The sequence below is a fragment of the Fundulus heteroclitus genome, chromosome 6 (assembly GCF_011125445.2).
Source record: "Fundulus heteroclitus isolate FHET01 chromosome 6, MU-UCD_Fhet_4.1, whole genome shotgun sequence".
NCBI lineage: Eukaryota > Metazoa > Chordata > Actinopteri > Cyprinodontiformes > Fundulidae > Fundulus > Fundulus heteroclitus.
The window spans coordinates 10,788,499-10,814,984 of NC_046366.1; positions in this window are offsets into that span (position 1 = coordinate 10,788,499).

The following is a 26,486-nucleotide window of genomic DNA, read 5'->3' on the forward strand; positions in this document are numbered from 1 at the left end:
CCCAGGAGGGGCCGACACAGGATATCTGCAACCCCCCCCCCCCCCCAAGGAAGGAGCAGAGACGACCCCGAGGAAATCCCCCAGCCACCGCAATGTCGACGCCCTCAAGAGCCGCGGAGACGAGCCCGTGGGCTCCGCCGGCAGCCAGCCCCGCTGAAGTGGTCCCGGCCATGGGCCCTGAGGGCCAGAGGAGTTTAGGCGGTTAACAAAAACAGAGAGTTGTCACAAATTTGACAGCAGGACGAAGAAGGATAAAAGTGAGGGGCTGGAGAAATGTACCCTTGAAATGGATGTCAAGGTTGGATCGACGTTTATTTTACTGAAAGCCACAGCATGACAGTCCAAAACTCAGCTGAGGTGTTTGGCAGGTCATGTTAGGATAGCACTAACAACCTGATGAAAATCATGTGTCAGCTATCTGTTCGCTCATGATTTAGGATGAGTCAGGGGACCAGGTAGCATCACACACCGACACTGGTCAGTCACACATCCTGACGGTGCAGTAAGGAATGACTTGTCTCCGCCTGTCTTTAAAACCTTTTGAAGCTGCCCTGACCTTTGAGATTTCCCATGCTGGGATTAGTTAAGAGCCAGTGAAAAACTGGTTAAACACGTGCATTGATGCCTTGCTGAATAGAAGCACACGCCTCTCACTATTTAAAACTGAATGCTTCAAAGCAGCCAGTAATGACCTTTCTTTTATATGCTCCTGTTTCCTGCTCTGCAATAGTTTTATGTTCACTTTGTCCCCTTCACTTTTTCCTTCCTGGTAGTTCTGGTACCTGATGTTCTTTAGTACACTGACGCATGCAAGGCACAGCCAGCTGTGAAAACAGATAAATCCAGCAGAAGAGGACAGGAAAAATGGATTTTTGGAATTTGTTGACTAGAGTCAGTTATTGTGCCCGAACATAACGAAGACAAAAAAGGATGAAGGCAATACAGCTAGAATATGTTTCAAAGCTTGAGCTTTCATTTCTTGGTTGAACTTAAAAAGCATGTTATCAGTATGTAAATACTATTTATGACCTCAATTGTCCTTGTTAACGCTACTATCATCTTCTCTGAAAGGTTGAAAAAAATTGGTTTAAGGATTCAGCACCTTCATTTACACGATTGTCAAAAGTGGGACAATTCTGTTTTGTGTGCCTGGAGACTAGTGATATTTTAGGTACACTTTGATCAGAAATACTAATAGTTTCAACCCGCAAACAACAACAAATCTGGGAAGGATACTACAGAAACATTTCTTTATGGCTTTCTTAGGTTGACCAGCCATTACCTGGTTTAATGATAAACAACATGTTGAAATACTTTTTTGTGAAGCTCTGAGGTCTTATTAAACATTTGTCTGAGAAAATAGATTGTATGTTCAGGTTGGATGCCCCATATGATCAACCCTAACAGTTTAACAACATGAAGTCAATGGAAGAAAAAAATATATATCTTCAATGAAGTCCTCCTCAAGAGCTGAAAGAAAGATGAAAGAGTTACTTGCTCATTTCATTGACTAGAACTTGACTGATGTTGAGTTGGCTGAAGTCATCCAGTCTTTAAATAGCTTCCAATGACTCTTATTCCTCCTAAAAGTAGTTCAGTGTGGAGAGACTCACACTGACAAAAAAAGGCAATCAGAGATTTATTGACATAAATTAAACGTTCTTTGGTGCTTGGCCCTCGGCTGAAGACACGAAAGCTGTGAATATCTATGAGCTCAGATGTTTATTATAATACCATGTGATAACCGTAAGATACATTAATGGGTATGACTTATTAATGATAATTCCCAAGGGCCCTAAAGCATAAAAATAGAGGCAATCTTCATTTTTATTTATTTTTTGCTGACTGTGATTATGCATTCGGCCAGAAGGTGGTTTCATGTGCAAATGAAGCATGGAGAAATGAACTCCTTCCTGAAGCAATTAACCCAAGTGGTTCAATGGCTCATGAGGCCTCACCTTACTGTCACTACTGAAAACATAACTCAGACGTGAGAGGCTTGTGAATACCACATGTAGGATAATCGGCACTGAATGTCAATCTGTTAAAAACCTCCACAACACACAAAAACTCACCCAACCAAATAATGTTATATGTTTTTGTATTGGCAGGACTGAATGCACATACTGTCCGCATACCGCCTAATTTGGCGACACTGCTGGCAGCTTCTTTAAAAACATCAAAAGCTCAGATGAGGATGATTGATTGCAGGTGCACCAGCCCCTGAGCTCTTCTACAAAGATCTTGTAAAAGAGAAGATGCCTCACTCACACCAACCCACCAACAGGATTACAACAAAAAACAGCCAACATGTAGGCTCAGAACGATTTTGCTCAGAACGTATGGGCCCAAAGTTGGATTGGGCTTCCAGTGGCCTTCTAGTATAGTTCTAGTATGGTTTAACATCTTATGAAGATCTTAGCCAGGTCAGAGTGTTACTGCGACAAACCTATACAGGCAATACAGTGCACAGCTGTATAGTAATAATACTAGTAATAATAGTATCGTCTTTATTGTCATTGAAACATACATTACAACAAAATTTGTGCTCTGCTTTTAACCTATCACCCTTGGGGAGCAGTGGGCTGCCATGTGCGGCGCCTGGGGAGCAATCTGGGGTTAAGGGTCTTGCTCAGGGACCCAGAGTGCAGGTGCTGGGGATCGGACCGGGTACTTGCATCCTTCTCTGAGTGCAAATGCACTGCTCTAACCTCTAGGCCAACACTCCCACATTTCACTGCATTTAACCCATCCCCATTGGGGAGCAGTGGGCTGCCACTGTAGGGCGCCCAGGGAGCAGTTGGGGGTTGAGGGTCTTGCTCGGGGACCCAGAGTGCAGGCGGTTGGGATTGCACCTGGTACTTGCATCTCTACAGTGGGATGTTGTCAAAGACAACTTTGATTACCTATCCACGATCAAAAAACAATAACATCAGAACAAACAACAAATATTGGGGACTTCTGATCAATATTTTGTCCCAGCAGTTTTATTAACTTTTCTGAAAGTTATGTTATGAGGATGGTTTGAGGGCCCGACGTCCACAGGTGAGGGTTATGCTTACAGCAGAACACCGTGCAGGACATTTGGCATTTGCCAGAGACCACTAAGACTGAATGGCTAGTTCAGCTATTTGATTTAGATGTTTTGGACCAGGGACACATCTAAAAGTTGCAAGACACCGGACTGGACCGGAGTACTGGAATTCAAGGCCCCTGCTCTACAAGATCTAGACAAGGTTTATGCTGCACCAGTCCAGAAAAGGGAAAGACGTATTGCTACAGATCCCACCCACCCAGGCAATGCACTGATGGTCCCACTTACAACAGATAAACAATTCAGGAACATCAAATCCAAAACTAATAGACTTAAAAACAACTTTTTCCCAAAGCTGTGAGGTCTATTGCCCCCTGCTGTGAATTGAATAACCACCAGCACAGTTCATCGCCTGTTACATGTTTACAAACATACTACTGGCTCCACATGTTCTTGATTTGATGGAGAATTATTTACGCTGTCTCACATGCTAATGTCTATTTGTAGCTTTAGCTTCCCAGTGAGTGTTTGTGTGGACCTCTATGCAAATCGTACATTTTCTTTAAGAAAATTTTAACTAACTTGAACATTTAAATTTTTTGCTAATGACTATTTGCACACGTTTTAATTTGTCAGTGAGTGTTTGTATAATAAATTGATGCAATTGCAGAGTAATTGACATCATACTGTAAAGTGACTGCCACCTGTCTTTGTTGACTTGAAATTCTCAATTAACTTGGGCAATAGCATTTTTGCTAATGACTACTTGACCACTTTTAATTGCTATGGGAAAGTTTGTCTGATACAGTGCAGTATTTTACATTGTTCTGTAAAATGACTGATGTCTTTTATGTGATAAAACTTATCAGATGCAAAGGACAACTGCACAATTTTTAGCTTTCCAGGAAGTGTTGTTGGTACATAAAACTTACATTATGTCTGTGATTTATCTCTTTGTGTTATTTGGGAATGCTGAACCAAAGTATCAATGAAACTTTCATAATTTCATTTAAAATTATGACAATAAAGACTTGATTCTATAGAATGCTTATGCCTCCTAACCCTGTTTCTGGATTTTTGGTGTAATTTTTATTTTGGGAGATATTTAAGCTTCTTCACTTCTCAGTCTCTAATTATCACCAAGGAACAGCCTTAAAGCTGGTACCAGATGATCTCACGCCCTTTAGCCTAAGCTATAATTACTCAGCCATCTTAATTATCTTATTTCAAATGGTCACAGCCAATTAAAATTCTTGTTCCCTTGTCTTTCAGCTGTCATATGAATCTTTAATCCTTTTCCTAGAAAACTTTTTTGAGGATATTTAGGGAAAAAAATTAAAATCTCCGAAAGCATCATGGTCAGTCTTTACCGGGACACCCAGGTGGTATTTGGCAGAAGCTTGATGGTGATGATGAGTTGTACCTCTCACCAGGAGTCCACAGACTGGTCTGTCTAACCAACACACCCATCTCCCGCTGTGCCAATTGGAATTCCTACCTCTGGCGTTCCCATTGGCATTCACGCACTACAATATACACACACCCACTCAGGCACCCGCGTGCGTGTGTTCCCAGTCATCCTGAACTGTTTGATCATTTGGTAAAACGACAGTAATGATGGTGGTTTGTTCAAGCGAGTCAATATTGCTCTGTCTTGGCTAACCACTCTCAGGTATTTAGCTGGAGGCGAATAGGTTTGGTATACTGACTCGGAGAATAGTGATACTTGGGAACAGAGAGAAAAACTGTTATGGAAATGCATTTTTCGAAATGATGCAGTTCTGAAAAGTGAACTTGCATTGCACATTTATTTACCGTTTGAGAATGAATAAGCCTCAACGTGCAGGGTCTTAACTGATTGCCATCACCTTACAAATATTTTGTTGTCATGTGTACTTTGAAAAATGCTGTGGAAACAGAATTCCTGACAGCATGCCAGGGATAGCAATTACTGGATTTTTTTCAGGAACTTTCAGCACTATAGCCACAGGGCAAAGGGACTTATAATGTTCAATCAGCATGTAGTTCAATGAGCTGCAGGAGAATGGCAAAGAGTAAGAAGCAGCTTTTTATGCCCCTGCCTTGGCCATGAATCTAAATGTTCAATGCAAAGGCAGTAATAGAAGTGAACTAAAAGAGATGTAAGATGAGACAGCTAAACTGCATTAGTAGTCAATCAAAAAAATGCACGCACATAAAAAACTATTTGATCTAATAAAAGAAAGCTATAAGGAATTACATATTAGAATTATAATAGAGCAATAAATACCAACAATTTCCACGACTTAATATGATTTGATTTATTTTCACACAGAACTTTTAAAGCGGACCAGACTGCCTGAACAATGCAAATACATCAGTTGCTTGTTTAGGGTACTATCACAAGAAGCTGCTCAGTATGAGCAACAGGTGAGGCTGCAAGCTTTCCAGAATGTTGCTCTGCACACTTGAGAAAAATACAGAAGTACAGAAAAAGTCAGCGTGAAATAGTTATGATGTAAACATGTCAAGTAATGTACTGCACGGATTTCAAAGATTTCAAATCACATATATTGCCTTACATCAAATATCACATTCTACATTCCCACTTTGAGTAAATCAACCCTGACTTCACTTGGCAGTGAACTGAGAATAACTTATTCAAACAGACAAGTATTCACTTGTTTGGTTGGCCCCAGAATTAACATAACCTGGCCAAATAATCCATTCACTCCAGGTGGGTTGGATGAGAAACAATGAATGGATATATCATGAAAGACTTCATGTTCACAATAAGGCAGTGGAGGATAGTGGAGGATCTGTGATGCCGCAGACCGGTTTCGTTACCAGAGCCCCCGATAAGCTTGTAAAACTGTATGGAATCACAGACACAATAAAATACCAAGCAATTTTACAAAGAATATTTTTACTCATGCCATGCCTGGGTCACAGGGCACGATTTTTCAATAAAAAAAAATCAGAGATAAAAAAATCATCGATAGAATGGCTTTCCTCCTACAGTGTGTGCTGTTCAGCCAAACAGCAAGCTGAACGCGCCACACACTCAGATTTCACTCATGAACATTCAGAGGTCCGATAGGAAACTTTCCATAACCTCTCGGGATCAAACGTGAGTTCAGGGTAAAAAAGCATGGCTGACGAGGCGATAGTTTTTGGACTAAATTTAACAGAGGCAAAAACATAAAACAAAAAAAATAAATAGTTAAATGAGTGGAGACAGCGCAAACATGGGCTCTACATTTGCTACATGGAGGTTAAATTGTGTTTTTTTTTTTTTTTCTGTGTTTCCCTAACCTCGCTTTCTGATTTGCATCACATAAAATTTTTCAAGCGGCATACTCGTTTGTCCCCGGTGAACACCCCACACCCAACATGTTGAATATCCCCGATTTGAAGTGGGAGTGGTCCTCCTGTCCTTCCGATCAGACTAGATCACTCTTAACACAGCAGGAATATCTCTTATGATTATCTTAAAGCAGCACCATTTAAGTTTTGACTCAACTATTAGCTTTATTTGAGATATATTAAATGATTTTTCAGGTTATTATTCAGAACTTTGCACATATGGATTTGAAGTGCCGCCTACCCTACTTAAAATCTTGCCTAAGTAACTTGAGAGGGTTGACCCGTCGCTGAATGGGTCATGTGACCTAGAACGACACTTTACGGCAGTCTGAGCTCCCCTTAAACACAAGAGCTACCCTTACTTACCTCTACCTGTCTCATCCTAGAGTCAAAGTTTGTCATGGCCATGGTTAAGATGGGGTGAATGTGGCCTTGTCTTTGCAAGTCTCTCCATGACTTCTCAATCATCTGGTCCAATGTGGTCTGCTATCAGATTCCAAAACGCAGAGGAAGGCATTTTAATTTTGCAACAGTGCATTGTTGCCAGTAGCCTTCAGGGGCACTAAAAATGGGAATTACAGATCTAGCACCCTGGTGGCTAAAAAATACATGATGCTGCTTTAAGAGCCACCCTGATAATTGGGACATGTTGGATGGGGAAGATTGGTGGAAGAAATCAGGCAAATATACCCAGCCATGTGAACCCATCATATGTTCTAAAGAAAACCTTTGAGTTCAGCTAAAGAGAGGAGAGTATAAAGAACCAGGACTGTGGACAACCTAAAGATTAACAACGTAAAATACTCAAAGAACCCTCTCTCTTCAACATTGTGAAAGTTCATAGAAGAGGACCAACTGCTGGCCAATTACAATTAGATGGTTGTACAAAATATGAACCACAAAAATGTGTATATTCAGCAAAGTCAAAATCTCTGCCATGGGACTGTAATTTGCATGTTTCCAAGTGTAATGTTTTGTTTTTCTTGTCTTGTTTTTCATGTCCCTTAACCTGATCTCAATTAGTAAAGGCAGAAATTTTAAAATGGCATTGGTCTATAAGACCCTGAGCATCTCTGAACACCCCACTCCACCCCCTTCAGGTCCTCTCAGGAAGGCTTCCTCAGAACCAGAGTTAAATAATGAGGTGTTCAGTTTCTATGTCCTTCAGCTCTGAGCTAAACTTCATGAAAACCTAAGATGTGCAGAAACTGTGGACTAAAAACTTTACTTTTTGCCACAGATTACTTCTAAAATTCAAAGACTATCTGTTCATAATTTTTAAGTTGCATTTTAGTATCTATTTCTTTTTATATAATGCTTAATGCTTAAATTTGACTAACAAAGTATTGGGACTGAATAAAACAGGGTCTGCATCCTATTTCTTGGGATAGACAAGAGCCACAATTGAAATGGCATTGCATGTATTCATATTTTTTGTTGCACAATTATCATGATTATTATTAAAAAAAAATTGACATTCTTTTTCTCTTCAACAGTGACTTAATTTACAGAATACATGGAAGTAAAATGTTTCTACAGGATCTAGATTCATCATCACTACTTGGAGAGAGAAAAAAAACAAACAACAACATTGTTTTCTGTCCAATACTGATATCATTAGTTTAGGTTCTGCCTCTAACCTGTACATTCGTCCCTATGATTTCAAAGCTGTGCGTCTGTGACTGGGGTTTTCCCAAATTTAAAGGCAGTTACGGTGCAGTTTATTCCGCATTTTGTTACAGAGTTCCTTAGAAGCTTACTGAAAATAAGGTAACAGCTACCTGGACTGTGCAGACAGTCTGCTCCCCTCTACAGAGTAAGCATATTTATCATTCAACACTGCTTGTGAAGATACATTTCCACTCAAATTTGATGAGAATCAGTATGGGACACTGCTGTCAACTTACTTTGTTGTTTACATATTTACTTGGACTGACATCATTGGGGCATTCATAAGTCCTAACAATGAGCCAAAGTAATTAAGCAGTGAGATGTGACACCAATTAATTTACCTGCAACCAAAATAAATACTAAAATGGCTGAATAGTCACACACCTGATATTCTTTTACTTTCTTGAATCTTACACAAACAGTTCTGGTATCCATGACTAAATCAGAGACAAAACAGACCAAACTCCAGACTGAACAGGAACTACATCACCTTATTAAGCAAAAGATACGATCCCTGGTGCCCGAGCTTCCCTGCATATCACCAAACTTGCTCTGCTACTCTGGCTTGGATAAATATTTCCCACACCGTTCTGTCTCCACTGCTCACCTCAACCGTGGAGGTGGGATGTGGAGGGAAAACCCCCCCTGGAATCCCCACTTTCTGTGTGGCCTTTGGACCCCAGTTCATAAGATCATGCATGTTGCATGTTCTTCTGAGAGCAAAAATAATGCATTCACATAACTCATTAGATGAAAAATAAGAGCATCAAATACTTAAATAAACATACTCTCCTTATTCAAACTGCTATGAAGATTCCCTGTTGCTGTTCTTCACGAAAGTAGAGGGTTTAGAATTAGAAACAGCAAAGCAAGACCACTAACTAGTCCCTGTTGGCCTCTCTTAATAATTTAGAGCTAACTGATGGAGACAAGCCAAAGTGGGGAAAGGAGACTGGATCCCCTGTTGGAAGTCTTTTCTCTGTAGAGTTGTTGTGTGCGTGTGTGTGTGTGTACTTGCTTTCCTCAAAAGAGGAAACGCTGCTCCTCTGGAGACCCTCATTAGCATGAAGACGGAAACAGGGCCGCTTTTCAGTCCCAACTTCCCACTACAGCGGAAACGGCACGTATGTGGTCTGCAAATCGGAGACATGGATTGAATGTAATAATCAGAGAAAGGAAAGGTGCAGTTTGTGGTTGGAGACTGTTAGAGAGAAAAAAAACAATCAACTTTTTTAGAAGTAGTGGCAGAGAGGTCAGATCAGAGGCCTTAACCCTCTAGCTTTAAGGATTTGCTTAGTTTAATTTTGTTACAATGAAACAAAAGAAGTCTAGTTAATTGTAGTTCTTAGAAAAGTTGTATACAACTACTTTAGATCAGGAACCCCAAAATATTGACTTAGTTAATTTCCTATTATGAATAGAAACAACTACATATTGTGATTTTATGCTTTATGTATGTTTGCAATATGAATGGAAACAATTAAGCTTTGAACGTTAGTGATGAAGCTTGTTCCAGTGAAACTAAAGAAATCTAGCCAGGGACTTATTTAGCTTATTCCTTTGCTGATGGCCTATATAATATTTCCCTCTGTAATGTTTTTTTTTTTTCTGATCATGTACATCACTTTGAATCGTCTTGCCATTGAAAAGTGCTAATAATAAACTTGCCTTGCCTTATGGTCCACTTGAGATAAAACTTGAGGATTTATTATAATCATGTGATTTTTGTCAATGTTGGTCATTTCTTCAACAGTTCCTTGCAAAAGTATCCACATCCCTTGAACCTTGCACACATCAGAACCAGAATTGGCTTTAATTGTTGTTTAATTCAGCAAGGAGTTTGACTTAAGTTCAATTTTGCTCTCTTTTTCTTGCTATTTTTCTTGTAAACATTAATATCTTAATATATTTCAATCAAAAGATGAACATGTGGTTGGATTGGTGCAAATAAGCATGGTAATGATCTGAGTTACAACTTAAAAGTCAGGAAAATAAATCAAAGAGCGCTCCTTAGGCTGGACCTGAAGATGAAAGATTTGTGTGCAGGATGTGTGGGGTCTGCAGGGATGTGGGCTGCTCCTTTCCTGACTCCAGACCACCTGTCTTGTCAGCCCTGATGATGTTTTCTTCAGACCAGTTTATTTGTTGCAGTCTAGACCTGTCCTGTTTTGTAAATGAGACAAACCACACAGTGATGGATGAACATAGGACAGACTCATTAATGGTAGTGTAGAAGATTACCAGCAGCTACAGTAACTACAGTTAGTTCTGGACAGTGTCTATGTGCGAGGACCTGTTGTGAAGATGTTGAAGGAAGGCATTGTGGGGCGTGTTCTACAAAAGTACACCATCAACTCCACCATCTTCAGCAGTTTAGGCTCCAGGTGGTTCTGACCATAGCAGTGGATCGGCTGGTCATCCTTCTTTCTGTATGTAGACTTATCACATATATGAATAAAAATACGTTTTTGATGTGTCACTTGATCAAGATTGAACAAGTGGTTTTGAGAATGTTAATGCTGATCTGACAAATGTAGCAAAACAACTGAGATACACTGCAATTTAATCAGTGTAGAGGAAATTTTATTAGTAATTTATGACTTTCTGTTTGCCTGGAGTATTATGGCGTGATGCCACTCCTCCGAATGCAAAAACAAAACAAAAAAAGCCATTCAAGTAAGGCAGGTGTGTGTTAATCTTTACAAATCAGGAAATGGCTACAAGGAAACTGCTGCTAAACTGACATAATAACTAACATAATAAGGGTGATTGAAGACAGTTGTTATTGAGACTTTCAGAGTCATCAAAGCAACCATTAAATGGTTCATACTATCCAGATGTTTAGGAGTCAAGCCTTCTCTAGCCTACCGTCACAAATGTAAACGACGAGTTTGCTGAACACTTCTGGTACTTCCGATGGATAATGGCACTCACACCTCATGCTCACTGTTAAGTATATTGGAGGATTCGGTATGCTGTGGGCTTTTTTTCTCTTTTTAAAATGCAATGGAAACCTTATTAGGATGCATGACAACAAGAACTTTTTTAAAATAGCAAAACCGTCCGTCCGTCTTCTTCCGCTTATCCGGGGTCGGGTCGCGGGGGTAGCAGCTTCAGTAGGGAGGCCCAGACGTCCCTCTCCCCGGCCACTTGGGCCAGCTCCTCAGGAGGAATCCCAAGGCGTTCCCAGGCCAACCGGGAGACATAGTCCCTCCAGCGTGTCCTGGGTCTTCCTCTGGGTCTTCTCCCAGTGGGACGTGCCCGGAACACCTCACCAGAGAGGCGTCCAGGAGGCATCCTGACCAGATGCCCGAGCCACCTCAACTGGCTCCTCTCGACGTGGAGGAGCAGCGGCTCTACTCTGAGTCCTCCCCGGATGACTGAGCTCCTCACCCTATCTCTAAGGGAGAGCCCAGACACACTACGGAGAAAACTCATTTCAGCCGCTTGTATCCGGGATCTCGTTCTTTCGGTCACGACCCAAAGCTCGTGACCATAGATGAGGGTAGGAAAATAGCAAAACATTTTAAGAAAATATCTATTGGACTCCGGCAGAAAAAAATGTGAAAAAAAAGTTCTTTTTTCAGCGGCCATCTCTGTCCCCAGAGCTAAATCCAACTGAACACCCACTGGATCAATTAAAAAGTAGAGAGCATAGAAGAGAATGAATGACTCTGGGTGATCCAGAGAGATTATGAAACAAAGAATGATAATTATTCAGCGATAACTTCCTGCTTATGCTTCAGCCTTGTGAAATGTTATGAAAGAAAACAAAGTGATGTTCTATTGGTGTTATTTCAGAGTAAGCAGCAATAGTTTCCGTAAGTATGTCACCAAGGATTCAAAATAAACATTGTTTTCTTAAAGTGGAACGTTTTCCTCCACTGAATAAATCTACTTAAAACAAATGTTTGATGTTTCCAAATGTATCAGAGATTATGCTAATGCAGTAAAACAGGAGGCTGATTCAAGGCCTTCTGCATATCTTTACCAGAGGTGGCAGTAATATTTGGTGAGGAGATGCAACTTTAATTTTGCCCTTGTTCTTATATTAAACAAAGCAGTCCTTTCTACATAAGATGAGTTGTGTTGTTGTTAAGAAGATTTTTGATAGGTGGGATTTCCATATTTGCCATCATCTTTGTGGATTTCTCAAACTGGCTGAACATCAAGGTTGAATGTTAAACTAATGCTAATGGTGCACACCAGCTTGATTAATAGACAGATGTGGCATGTTTAGTTGCATTAATAAAAATCATTGTTAGTATTAGGCGGTCAGTAAGAGAGTGAGGTAATCCACAAGGTGTTTGATAAACCTTTAGAGCTCTAAAGAGCAATAAATAAATAAATACTAAAATTAAATAAAGGAAAGGGGAAAAAAGAAAGGATATGACATTGACGTTGGGCTGCAAGCCCAGAATGATTATGCACCACTTGATTGTGTTTACTAGTGCACCTGCAGAATGTGGAGAGCAAAGCAAATAAGGGACATGTGTACAGATCCATGCTTGCCTGCTGTTCTAAAGCTACATGTCAATAATGATGTGCTTTCAGCATTTAGGAGCAACTGGAAGATAATAGGATACAATTTCCTGTTTGTGTAAAGAACCAAAAAAACTAAACAAAAGTCAGAAACTTTGCATCGGAATGTGCCTCATTTATCAGCACCACTGAGTATAGGTTTTGTCAAAAAAAACAAATGAAAAATAGAAAAGTAAAAAAAAAAAAACACGTTCTCACGCAGAGATATGCCCTGATTGCTTACAGTTGTGAATACTGAATAACTATAAGCGTGATTAATATGGGTATTTTGGAGGGAGAGGAGGAAAGAGCAGAAGGAAAGAATAAATACAAGATGAAGAGAAGTGCTGCCGACACCAAGAGAGCGACTTCAGAGTGGAAAATGACTGTTAAGATACCTGAGCATTAAGACAATTACACCCAGGAAAACAGTGCTGACTTTTGTGAAGTAAATTGTGCAATGTACTGGAAATATATGTTCTATGTCTACTATCCCATCACCAGAGCTCTCAGTCTGTCTTAAGGTTCTGTTTTTCCAGCTGATAATTCGTTTTGACAACAAAGTTGCATGGGACGTCAGTCTGAATTAATTTTGCTCGGTCTGATTCAAAGTTGTGAAATGCAACCGGTGCACCTGGCTGGAAGCTTCTGGCACAGTGTCTTACATTTCAATACTCCAACGTGGCCTGGGAGAAAATGCCTCACAACGTTTTTGAACTCTTCAACTTTTTTACATTTTGCAATGTTGCATTCACTTGTTCTGCATTACGATACGTTGAAGGGAAATAAAAACTGAAAATCCAGAAAAGTTTTTTTTTAGAGCTGTCCTTTTTGCCCATTTTGCCTTGTAAAATATCTCAGTCTCAGTCAGATTGGGTGGAAAACGTTACGACGCCTATTGCGCAAGAATCCACTGCTGAAGGAAAAAGAACAACGACATTGATGCTCGTTAAAAGTTTGCCCACAAATGACGAAGGCAAATATAAAAGGCACCTGTTAGACATGTTCTGATGAAAATGAGCTGTGTGGAACAAGGATTAACATGCAGAATTATGCCCCAGGAAGATGTTTAGCATGCTGCATTAAACACAACATAACACAACCCTAGAAAATGTTTTTTTTTTTTCCTTCGGAGGAAAGCTGTAATAAACCTAAACATTTGGACACAATGTTAAATGCTAAAAAACATCAAACATAAAATCTAAGATAAATTAATACACCAAACACTAAGAGATAGCCGTGGCTGATTTTATTTAACAAGAATGTATAATTAAAGCATATCAGCAGCACATTACACACAGCAACAAGCTAGTTATTCTATTTCATTGCATTTCCACATGATGCCTGTTTTGGCTTATGAACCTGTGCAACATGTTTTTGTGAGGAAAGAATGGTTCAAGAGGACAGACAAAACGAGACAAGACGTACTCCTTGTGCATTCCAACTTTTACAAGGGCAGGAGTAAATGCCAGCTCATGCTGGCATGAAGCGTGGCACGTCTTGTTGATTCCCTCGGGAAAGCAACCACAAACTGGCTCTGTAATGCAAAGAGGAAGTGTTGGGTCCTGCTGCTGAAAAACTTCAAACGCCTCAGATGGGACGCTCATTTGCTCAGGGAGATTTTCTCTTTAGATGTTTCTGCAGCTGTGGCACCACTGACGGTATGGGAAACCACATATTTCAGATCACGTTTTCTTTTTCACCATTTTTCAACTATTTGACCAGAATCCTTCAACATTTGATTCCCTCTTTTTTTTTCATGCTTTTTTTATTTGTTTTGTCTATCATTTGAAGTCCTCGGCATGGTAATATATACACTGCATGCATGCTTGGGATATGCAGCTGTCCACATCAAACACTATAAAGGCTGATAATCCCAACAACAGTTAATTTGTTTGGCTTTAACTTTGATATGCATCTCCAGAGTTATGTGTTGTTGTTTTTTTTTTTTTGGAAACGTTTCAACTGTCATTCATCTGCTGATTTATCAGATCAAAGAACACATATATTTTTTGTACCCTAGAAAACAATCTATAGAACAATAAAACCTCAAAATAACTTTTGTATGAGCTGGCACAGAAAATGCTTTGACGGTTGTGTGTTCTTGTACTTGCAGCTGAGCGAGAACACTTTTTGCTCATTTTACTAGTAAAGTGAGGACTTTGATGTAACATGAGGACCATTTGTCGGGCCTCACGTTTTATTCCAGGCTAGGGGTTAGGTTCAGCACTATGGTGTCGATTAGGTTTAGATCAGGGTCAGGGTTTGATATAAACATGTAAAGGGTAGGGTTAGGGCCAGGGTCAGGCCATAGAACGGTTTGAAGATAAATGAAAGGCTATGGAAGGCAAGACACTGTCCTCACTATGTATTTAACAAGGATGTGTGTGTGTGTGTGTGTGTGTGTGTGTGTGTGTGTGTGTGTGTGTGTGTGTGTGTGTGTGTGTGTGTGTGTGTGGACTCGTCAGCTTCCACAGAGTCATTATGTCCATACGGACAACTCATAAACATAATTGACTGATAAGAGGAGCAGACGTGATGAGTTGACTTCAGTTTATCCCACAGTGCATGTGCGCACGCACACACACACACACACACACACACACACACACACACACACACACACACACACACACACTTAACGGAAACATGAACGGACTCTCTTGAAGGATTTTGATAGGTTATCAGAGGCTATGCCATATACAAACAAAAAGGCAGACAAGTATCCGGGCAAGAAGGAAAACGGGATCAGATGCCTATACAAATATGTTAATTGCCTGTCTGTACAAATGGGTTCTAATTTTTGCCTAATTTGACAGCGAACATGTATGACTCAACGCAAAACATGTCAAAACAAAGATTTGACTATGAGGAGCATAAAGAATACTCTATATGGCATGCGCGTCATTTTTTTTCCCTTTAATCTGCAAAAGTGAAAAGTTGTTTAAATCGGGACATCAAATTCAGTTGACCCACATGTATTTCTTTTTTTTTTTCTTTTTTCAGATGGAGGCGGTGCCTCTACTACTCCATAGAACTCAACACACCTGCAAATGTTTCCTGAGCCTCTAAATGGTCTGTCAGCCTGGGTCAGTGGGATACAACACTATGAAGAAGACTGCTGACTGGACAGATGTCCTCCAGATGGTGGGGAAGCAAGAAAAGGTCATAGTTACAGACATTGGTTGTTCACAGAGTGCTGTATCCAAGCACATTCATGGAAGGCTGAACGAAATGAAAAGTGTGGTAGAAATAGTTGCACCAGCAAAGTCGCTGCTTCATAAACCAGAAAGCTGCAACCAATCGTAAAAGTGGGCTACACATGTCAGAACACCTGAACACGGGTAATGTAAGAAGGGACTTACCTGAGCTAAGGAGAAAATAATTAGACTGTTGCTCAGTGGTCCAAAATCCTCTTTCTGCATGAAAGTAGAGTTTTTATTTCATTTGAGAATCGAGCTCCTAGAGTCCGGTGGAAGAGTGGAGATGCTGCATGGGCGAAATCCTTACACTGTAGTCATGTAACTAATGTGTTAATACTGTTGCTAAAAAGTATTTCATCTGCTATTAAGTTGTCCAAATGCACAGCATTTATGATTCCATCCGCTAAATTCATGGTAAAATATTCTCAATCTAGAGTATATAAGAAATATACCATCTTTGATCAGGCGTAACTTAAATAACACCCATGTTTTGGTCTGCTTCTCGTAAATGTCGACCCATCAACGTCTGAAACTGCATACAGATTTATTTCTTTTTTTTAAAAGTAATCTACACAAATGAACATACATGCAGTTTTCAGGTCCAGTATTGGAAAAAGTAAAAAGGTACAATTGTTTTTAATTCTATTTTTTAAAACATGCCATTCTATACTTTCATTACAATACTCTCTTCTGACCTCAGTCATCTATCATGTACGTTTGAAAGAAAAACTGAAGGAATTACAGCAACGCATGAGAAGAAAGTATTGACATTAGACAATGGTTAAAAACTATCAAAATGGACAAAGGTTACTCTCACAACATCCGACATGTGATTTACTCATTATGCATGCAACATTCACCTGCACTGCCTGCAGAGATCTGCTGGATCCTGAGGGCCTCCAAAGCAACAATGTCATAGTTGTCATAAAAAAAGATTGTGCCATAAAAACATGAGAGTACACATCCTGAATCCTGAGCTGCATTCAAGGTTTGATTCTCTTGCTTAGATAAGATCAGCCTCATAAAGGAGTATGCAAGAGCTGTAAAAGATTACTCTTTAATGACTTAGTTGCTGTTTCACAACTGTCGAGTTTAGTTGAGCAAGAATGAACCGAATCGATGGGAGGAAAGCATCAGCAGCTTTATGAGCTTTCATTTACAGTGCTGTGAAAAAGTTTTTGTGCCCTTAAAAATGGATTATGTTTTTGCTGTTAATACTCTTAAAGGTTTCTGATCATTCACATCTTTAAATGAGCATTTCATTTAATAAGATAAATAAATATTCAAAACCCTCTTGGCACTATGTGAAAAGTACAAATTTACTGTGATTAACCACAGTTTTTGTTCAATTTCACAACACACCCTGGGCATTGCCAGACCTGTAGAAGCAAGAAATGACAAAAAATAAAACCTTTGTGTGAATATGATGTTGGCTAAAAGATCTCAAAATGATCCAAATGAAAAAAATTGATGAACAGATGAGAACGTTACATGCATGCTTTGAAAAACCCTGATAGCATCATTTGAAATGTTCTCCAGAAACAGGCCAGCGTAGGCAAGATTTCACGCCACAGAAGTTGACCTGAAGCATCGGTACTAACCAATACCCCAATCACAGGACAGATATCAACAAAAAACACCAAATATATAGAAAAACAATATGAAACATATTATAACAGTGAAGGTAAACTCTCCCGTAATTAAAAGTGTAGTAACAGTAGCCTAAATACAAAAAAGGTCTCTGTAAAATACACTAAGCCAGCAAAAAATACCCTCACTGGCCATTTTAGTGGAAAATGAACAGCTTGAAAGTATACTAGGTTGGACTCCCTTTGGCCTTTAGAACTTATGCAGGTATGGTGGCTGCACGTCAATGAAGTGAAACTCTTATTTCATCATATTCCAAGGTTCTCAGTTTGATTCAGATATACTGACTGTGGAGGTCATTGGAGTACAGTGAACTCATTGTCATGTTCAAGAAAAACACTTTGAGATGATGTGAACTTTGTGATGTGGTGCATTAAAATGATTAAATTTCTGCTCTTGCATTTTAATTGTCAATTTTATACATATTTTATGTTGTCAATGTTTGTTTTGTTGTTGTTCTGTTTGTTTTGTCCATTGTGATGTGTGTTGCTGTCAGGTCACCCTTGTAAGTTTTTTTTTTTTTTTTTTTTTTTTTTTTTTTGCCTAGTTACATAAAGTTTTAATAATAAAAAAAAAAAAAACAATGAAAGCTGCCATCAGAACATGGGTACACTGTGGTCACAAAGGGATGGACTCAACTAGAAACAACAGTCAGGTGGCTTGTGGAGTTTAAATTATGTTCAGTTGGGACATGGACCGCGGAACGCATTTCAAATTGGTCGGGCCCATCAGTCCGGCGCGCATGCGCGAAAAACCCGGATGAAAGTGAACTACCCATTTATTTACCTTTTTTTTTTCTGACGTTCCAGCACACACGCCCCGTATTTATTTCCACTTAAAATCATTATATTACAGCTAACACAATATTTACAGAATAAAAACACTTTAAAAACAAAAGTCAAACTCACCCCTGCTCTAAATATTCCCGAAAAGGTGTCTCCGTCTGCCATTATGCTGGATGAAGTCCCTGGCTATCCTCAAAGCATCCACTATGGTCAAAAGATCCCTGTGTGTGTGGGCGCACATCAAGCTATTTAGTCTTTTCTGGGTCATTGTTGATCTCAGATAGGTCTTGATACGACGGAGGGACGAGAAACACCTCTCAGGACTTGCAGTGGACACAGCCTTAAAGCTAGCTAAGCTAACGAAGCTAACGAAGTAGCGGTCATTTTGTTTACATCACATGACACAATTAGCCAATAGGGTAGTTCACGCGTGACGTCAGCGCTACGTCCAGGTCCGGCGTGTAGACACAAACAGTACTGTTCTCGTCTACTACATGAGAAAACGGGTGATTTAGAGCGTACTTTTACTTCGTTTATTTCTGGAATCTAAACAATGCCTATGACTTGTTGTGCTCCCGGTTGCACACAGAGGCATTCCAAATCGTTGGATGTACGTTTCTGTTGTTTACCGAAGGAGGAAGGAAGAAGAAAGAAATGGATATTTTCAATGAAAAGAGCGCAGGCAGACACTCCCAATGGACTGGAAGAGGCATCATATTACGACAGAATTTGCAGTCTACACTTCATCTCCGGTAAATACAACTTAATTCTGCTCTAGTCATTGTTCTACTTAAATAGCGGCAGAGGGGAGGTAGCGATCGCTACACGGGCCGGAGAAGCGGCTGCTACAGCAGCAGCAGCCGCTTCTGCGGCTGTCTGGAAACAGTTTCTCTGTTTCCGTCCGCCATTGTGTTCACCTTTTGCCTACCAGTCGCGCATGCGCGAAAAACCCGGATGAAAACAATAGCAGTGAACTACCCTATACATTTTTAGATGGGATGATTTATCGCTTTCTCATTGGAGAATGATGTTGCTGCCATAGACTACTGTGCATTTGAAAAAATAGCTATTGAATAATTTAATTTTATTTATATATATTATTTTACATGTTTGATCATCAAAAGTAGGTAGGGCCGCGGCCCTACTGGCCCTACCGGTTCCGCGGTCCTTGAGTTGGGACACAGTTGCCCAGACGAGTGTCAGACGAGTGTTACACCGTCAGCAGACTGACCTGTTGACACAAGATAAGATGGATCCAGGATTGTAAATGCTGCTGCTACCATCCGAATGTGGGAGCTGAAATCGGGAGTTATCAGATTGAAAAATTTTACGGTCCTATTCTGGTGAGGCTGGGCAAACGGGATATCTTCTATTTAACAGACCATTCTCTGTGAACCTGAAAAAATGTTGCAAGAAAATCACATCACATTAACTGTTTTTGGAAATTTTAGACCAGCCTGTCCAGGCCCAACAACCAAGCCACATTACTTTTGTAAAACATTGTCAAAACTGACATTAACAGAACAAAAATCATTAACAAAATCAAGCTCTTCTGGCTCCTCCCATTGATCCAATTGCCATCTGAAGAAATACACCGCTCCTGGTCAGAAACAACCAATCAGAGCCAGAAGGAATAACTTAGCGGTGCTAATCACACTCGTGTATGCGCTGCTCACACCCCCACCTCCATACAGCACGTACCGTCATTCAAGTTCAAGATTACAGAAACAACTTTACGTTACAGGAAGACTGCCAATTTCACGAGTGGCCCCTGCTCCGAAAACAAAGACAGGTAAACACTGAAGCAGCACGGCAGGCTCCGCCGTGGAGGAGGAGCTGCGGATGGAGGGCTGCAGCCAGTGGTGTCAAAAGTACACACATTTGTTACTTAAGTAGAAGTATAGATACTGCAGTTTAAAAACACTCTGGTAAAAGTTGAAGTATCAACTTGACTTCTTTACTCAAGTAAAAGTGAAAAAGTATGTGCTCCAAAAACTACTTAAAGTATAAAAGTATAAAGTAACCTTTAAAAAAATGCCACTATATGAATTGAAAGCTTAATTTAAACACTGATTAGTTCTACATATGGCCCAAGACACAACATAATCATTAACCCATTAGTCAAAGACAAAGTCACTCAAGGAGCATGTTCTCTCTCAAACTTTATTGGAATTCAATTCCAAACAGAGGTAGTATTCAAGCCTGCAGAACTGCCAGAACATAAATGTGTGAGTTCCATCAAATACCTAAGGTAAACTATACCCTTTGGTGCAAAAACATTGTATGTAGTTTGTGTGTGGAGGGAGGGAGAGGGAGGGAGAGAGAAAGAGAGAGAGAGAGAGAGAGACAGAGAGAGAAAGAAAGAAAAAGAGGGAGAGTTCTTGAACGCCAAAATAACGTGGGTCTTGGGTTTGCAGAGTTTGCATTGCATTTTCCACGAGTCATTTTTGCTCCCGACTATTTCGAAAAATTCTTGGAGATAGGGCCAAGGATGTGGGAGGTCTTGTTGGTCTCCATCTCCCAACACGCTCTCGCCTGTGTCCGACCTTTTGACATCTTTTTCTGAATCTGACATTATTGTAGCATGACATACACTTAACGTTTGCAGTTTGAAGAATACCTGCTTCTGATGATTTCCTTTCGCCTCAGCACAAATTTGACGAATAGCTAACCAATGAGTGTTTGCGTTATATGACTCATCCAATTACACTAGTTCTCACTAGGTGTGGATTGCACAAATGATCTGCATTGGATGGCGCACATTACGTGAAATAAATATTTCTAAATATTAAACTGAAGCCAAGAGTAACAAGTAACGTTTGTTTTAAAAATGTAAGGAATAGAAAGTACAGATACTTGTGTGAAAATGTAATGAGTAGAAGTCAGAAGTAGGAAGAAAAATAAGTAATGGAGTAAAGTATAGATACCTAAAAGGTGTACTTAAGTACAGTAACAAAGTATTTGTACTTCGTTACTTGACACCTCTGGCTGCAGCACAGCAGAGAGCAAGGGGGAGGGAGCTGTAAAGGCTCTTTTACAATTGTGTGTTGGGTTGTCACGCAGGTCTGTAAGGACTGGAGGTGAGCCCATGTAATCACTATAGACATTTATACTTGACACGGAAGTAGGTGCAGTATTCTCCAAAAACACAGGGGGGCAGTACTTAACATAACCAGAAGTAAACAAAAGAAGAAAAGTTTACGTCACACATCCAAAATGGCCACTCCCGGTATTGTAAACAATCATAAACAATAGTTGGTATGTTTATGGCAGTTAAACACAATTAAAGGGAAGGTCATAGATGTAGATGTTGATGGTATTTTCACCTGTTGCATACAGGAAGACGTGAAGATGGGGAATACAGCCTGTCTGTAAAGCCCATAGGGATCTGTTTTAAATAAAAAGGTTTAAAAAACACTTTGCTTTACTAAATACAAGCCGGTGGCTTTACATACTGTGGGTTGCTGATTTAGTCAAAATCCATGTTGGTACCCAGAAACCTAGACAATACACTCACCCCTCAAAGTATGCCAATAAGGTGTGTATGCTGTTTTCAGTCACAGAAGTAACAACATAGGGACAGAGCAGACTGTATTTTGTGAAGAAGCTTTGTGAAGAGTTTGCAGCAAAATGCGGCAGATCTTTCAACAAATCCGTTGTGAAGAGTGTGATCTCCTCTGCCATCATCTGTTGGGGTAGCAGCATCAGATCAACTGCTAAACAAGCTGATAAAGATGGCAGGCTCTGTTCTGGGGACCCTTCTTGAACTTCCAGAGATAACTTTGCAAAGAAGGATACTTCAAAAAATGAAGAACATCATGGACAATCCAATCCAGATCTCTCTTGAATAGCTAAACTCCGGGTTATCTCTTCTTTTTGAACAAGCACACTCATACCCCTCTTCTTCTATCTTCTCAGGTATCACTCCCCCTTTCAGTTGTTTTCATCAGCAGGTTTGATCATAATATATCACTCACATCGATCTTCTGGAAGAGGCTCCACACAAGGAGCTCTCTCTCTCTCTCTCCCTCCCTCTCCCTCTCTCCCTCTCTCTCTCTCCCTCTCTCTCTCTCCTTCCCTCTCCCTCTCTCCCTCTCTCTCTCTCCCTCTCTCTCTCTCTCTCTCTCTCTCTCACACACACACACACGCGCTACTATGTGTGGCTTCTGTTACAAGGGCAACCTGATGGACACCATTGTGAGGAGGAACAGGCACGCTGGAGGGCGTCAGTGTGTGCTTGAATGTGCCTGTGTGTGCGTGGTGCACACTGTGGAAGTACAAGAGTGTGATCAAAGCCAACAGGTCTGTCTTCGCTGGAGGTCACAGGAGGTGACAGACATACACAGAAGAAAGCTTCAAGTCATTCTTCTTCCCAAGAATCACTTCAACCAAGGACATGCAGGCAGTTGGTGTGAACACAGAGACAAATGACCCACTGTGGGAATCGCAGAAATGAAAAAGCTGAAAAAAGAAGCAGTTATACAGTGTATACTAGAGTTGTGTAAGGTATATTTTGGTAACTCGTAAAGACACTAGGAATGCATTAGAGTTGAGGATGCTGTCTTCTGAAAGCATACAGAGTACCTTTACTCGCCTGGAGGAGACAGGATGCTACAAAAACATATTTTTTTTTTGTTTTTAAGTGTATTTAAAACAATCTCAGTTTTGTAAGATTGAGCCCATGAAGAAACTGCCTTAGAAAAGATCCTGCTACCTTTAGAAATCCCCTGACATACAGCTATTGTGGCATGCATAAGGAATGGACAGGGATATTGAAGATACCTTCAGGTAATTATATAGCAGATACCTCTACATCAACACCACCAAAACTACCATATCAACAAGTCCATAGTCCATAGTAGAGCATCTAATAATAGCTTAGGAGGTCCTTTGTCCCCACTGCAACAAGAGCATGATTGGATGTCTGCCTCATTCATCATTTTGCACTGTAGTTATGGATATGTAGTGTGGTCATTAATTCTAAACAAGAATGCACTCCTCTTCATAGAAGGATTTAGACTGAACACAAAATGTTTGATGTGTCATCTTGTTTTCATTTGTGATTTAACAGACAAACCAAAATGCAGATAAACGATACAATAAACTTGACTTAATGCTTTGTTTTTGCTTTTTTATTCCTCACAAAGCTCTTCAGTTAGCCTTTCAAGAAAAGACAGTGCCAAAACTGTGATGTTCACAAATTTGGAAATGCTATGATCCTCCAGAGTTGTTAAATAGTTAGGATGTCTTAATCTGCCAGTTTGACTATTTGCAAGTCAACTGTACTTTTCCCAAAAACCATTCACCTCTGGGGGTTGAATTTGCACCCATATACCTGAGCAAAAACCTGAAAAATACCTGAAAAATCCGATTTTTTTTTTATTTCAAATTCCAAATTGTGAAATAATTGATGCACTTATAGCTTGAACATAGCAAAGGAGCTACCACCTCTCAGAAAAATCAGGAAAAATCTGAATTTTAGGCTCAGTTCCCACTTTGAGTTTAACATCCTCATTCTCGGGGCAGGAACAAGTTGAGACGAAGGCAATCTTCTAAATTAGGACTGACATTTCCTTATTACAATTATTTCAAGCATCCATGTCAGTGCAAATTACTAACCAGCATGTTATTTCCCTGAAGCACAGACAGACACTTCCAGATGTTCAATCACTACATTAATTTGTTTTGCTTGAGCTACACTCTGTTTCACAACAGTACTGTTTGTACTCATTCCCAATGAGAAGTGACACAATACATCCAGCTCAAAAGATGAGATAATATGAGATTTTAGCAATCATTTTGGTAAACTGAGGATCTTTTTTTATTTTCACAGAGTAAAGATTTTTCAAGACACTAAACTGATTTGACGATTAAATGTCTTAATACCATAAAGAGAATGAAAATGTCCTTTTTGTGTTGTCACAAATCCAATAAAGATGATATAAATCTTAGCTTGGGATGTTGCCACATATCCACCTAGTAAGACAAGACAATACACTATTTGGGGTTTATAAGACCTAGCTGAGTCATCATTTGAGAAATATTTAAAAATGGAACCAAATCCCAATTTTGGGACTCTGTAGTAAACGTAAAATATTTCGGACCAGTTTTTTTTTTTTTTACATTTTAAAGGTTTCATGTTTAAAGATTATTTAATGAGCATCAAAACATCCAGATGGGGTTTCATCAGTCTTTCAATATTTAAGATTAAAAAGAGGACAAAAACAGCCCCGATCCGTTACTAAGCTGTAAAATAGTCTTTTATCTCTGAGGCAGATTTTAACACTAGCAATGCTAGCGGCTAACATTTCACCAAAATTATTTGCACCTTGTCATATAACCCTGACTGGGCTTTTTTTTGTCTACTGGGTATCCAAAATGTTGCTACACAAACAATCTAAAAGCAATAAAATGTAATGTAAAATGTTTTTGGCCAGGACAGTGAGCAGCTTTTATTATTCGGCTCTGTCAACACCACTGGGCAGTTACTCCCATCTTAACTCCACGCGTAAAGAACTCCCCTTTATATCAGACACATTAGCCTTCCGTTATTTCACTAAATAGATTTGTGCTTTGCTGTACGGTCTTCGCTGTGACAACAGTTATTGTGGCCTTTTAATATAAAGACACTAGGAGATCTTGTAACATCTACATTGAAATAATGTCTTTTCAGTGTGGAGATAGTCCAGGTTTGATCAGTCTAATTATTTTTGGGTTCCGAACAAAAAACAGAACAGTACAGTGAAATGGTACTTCAGTTTAACGCTGATTAGAAAGTCCCCAGCAGATGCAAGCTGTAAAAGTATTACTACCTAACACTTAGCCAGTTGAGAGTAGCCCTACATTAGCCCAATGAGAAGTCTTTATTAGTTGCCTCCGTCAACAAAAGATTTGCTTCATTTTTCTTACTTCAACATAAGAGTTTAAATAACAGATCAGTGTCAAACTCACCCAGCATATCAAGCTATGCGTGACCAGCATAATTACAAAGGTCATTTAACAAACTGAAACTCAACAGTTCATTTTATCTGAACTTTGAAGAGCGAAAACAATGAAGGTCAGCTTACTGCTGAAATCAAAGGAAAGATCATTATTTTTCAGACAAAGTTAAACATTCAAACCCTCTAATCACCACAGAAACATGGAAACTCTCTTTAAAACCTAATCTATTGTCCAATGTGACAAAAGCTATTGTTTCTTACAATGCACAAGTCATCCCTGTGTAGAGAGACTATACCTGTGAAAGCTCTGTCTGGTAGTATCAGATACGCATTTAACACTGCACGTCAAACCCTCCGTCACTGGAGCCATTGGATAAACCACTAAATCACACCACAATAGCCGCGATCTCGTCTCATTCACACAGGCCACATGAAAAGGAAGGGGAGAAAGAAGGAAGTCTAACTTCGTTGGCTCAGGCCAAGGCAGACAAAGGGCTCTAGAACCGGACTGCCTCAGGACAAAATCATATGACACTGGCGCACAGGAAATCACCCAAATTGTCCTTTGTCTGGGACATCAGAATCCCTCTGCCTCGGTGCAGGCAATGAAGAGTGGGGAGGGAGAGGTCTCACGGAAGATGGACGGGAGAGTGAGAGAAAGTTGGGATGTGGGAGCGACAGAAGACAAGATATTGTGTTTTAGATGTTTTCTGCCATGTTTAATGGATTACAATACATTTTAATCAGTTTTCATGTCACAGTTGGTTACCTCCACTTTACTTACATTCACAATATTTTGGCTATAGATTTAAATATGCTCCATCCGACCACACTTGCAATCTAGAAATAAGGCCTTCTGCAACTCTGCTAAGAAGAAAGTTACACAAATAATGTATTAATATAAAATTGCCATTGCTCAAAGGACAATGTTTTCCTTATTATATGATTAATATCAATACAAAACTCTACCTCCTGTTGAACTGACTCACTGTTGCAGACATGTGGTGGCTACATCTTGCTCTTTAATACCGTATAACTAAATTATCAACACTACAAGGCTAGACATATTGGATAGTTTCAGTTATTTATGCTCAAACTCTGGGGTTTTACACAAATCATTCAGGTGAAAATCCAAGCAGATACCTTCACATTCTAACTTCAAATGTTTCCCTATTAAAAATCCTTTGGATGTCATTTGAATTCTGGCAATGGCTGAAACATGCTTAGTACAATTACAAAAGTCCCTTTGAACATCCAGAGTCAGGTCTGTCTAATCATCTTGTAAAATAAGCAAGCTTAGTTCATCTGGATGGATGGCGTCAGTGAAGAGAAACTTTCA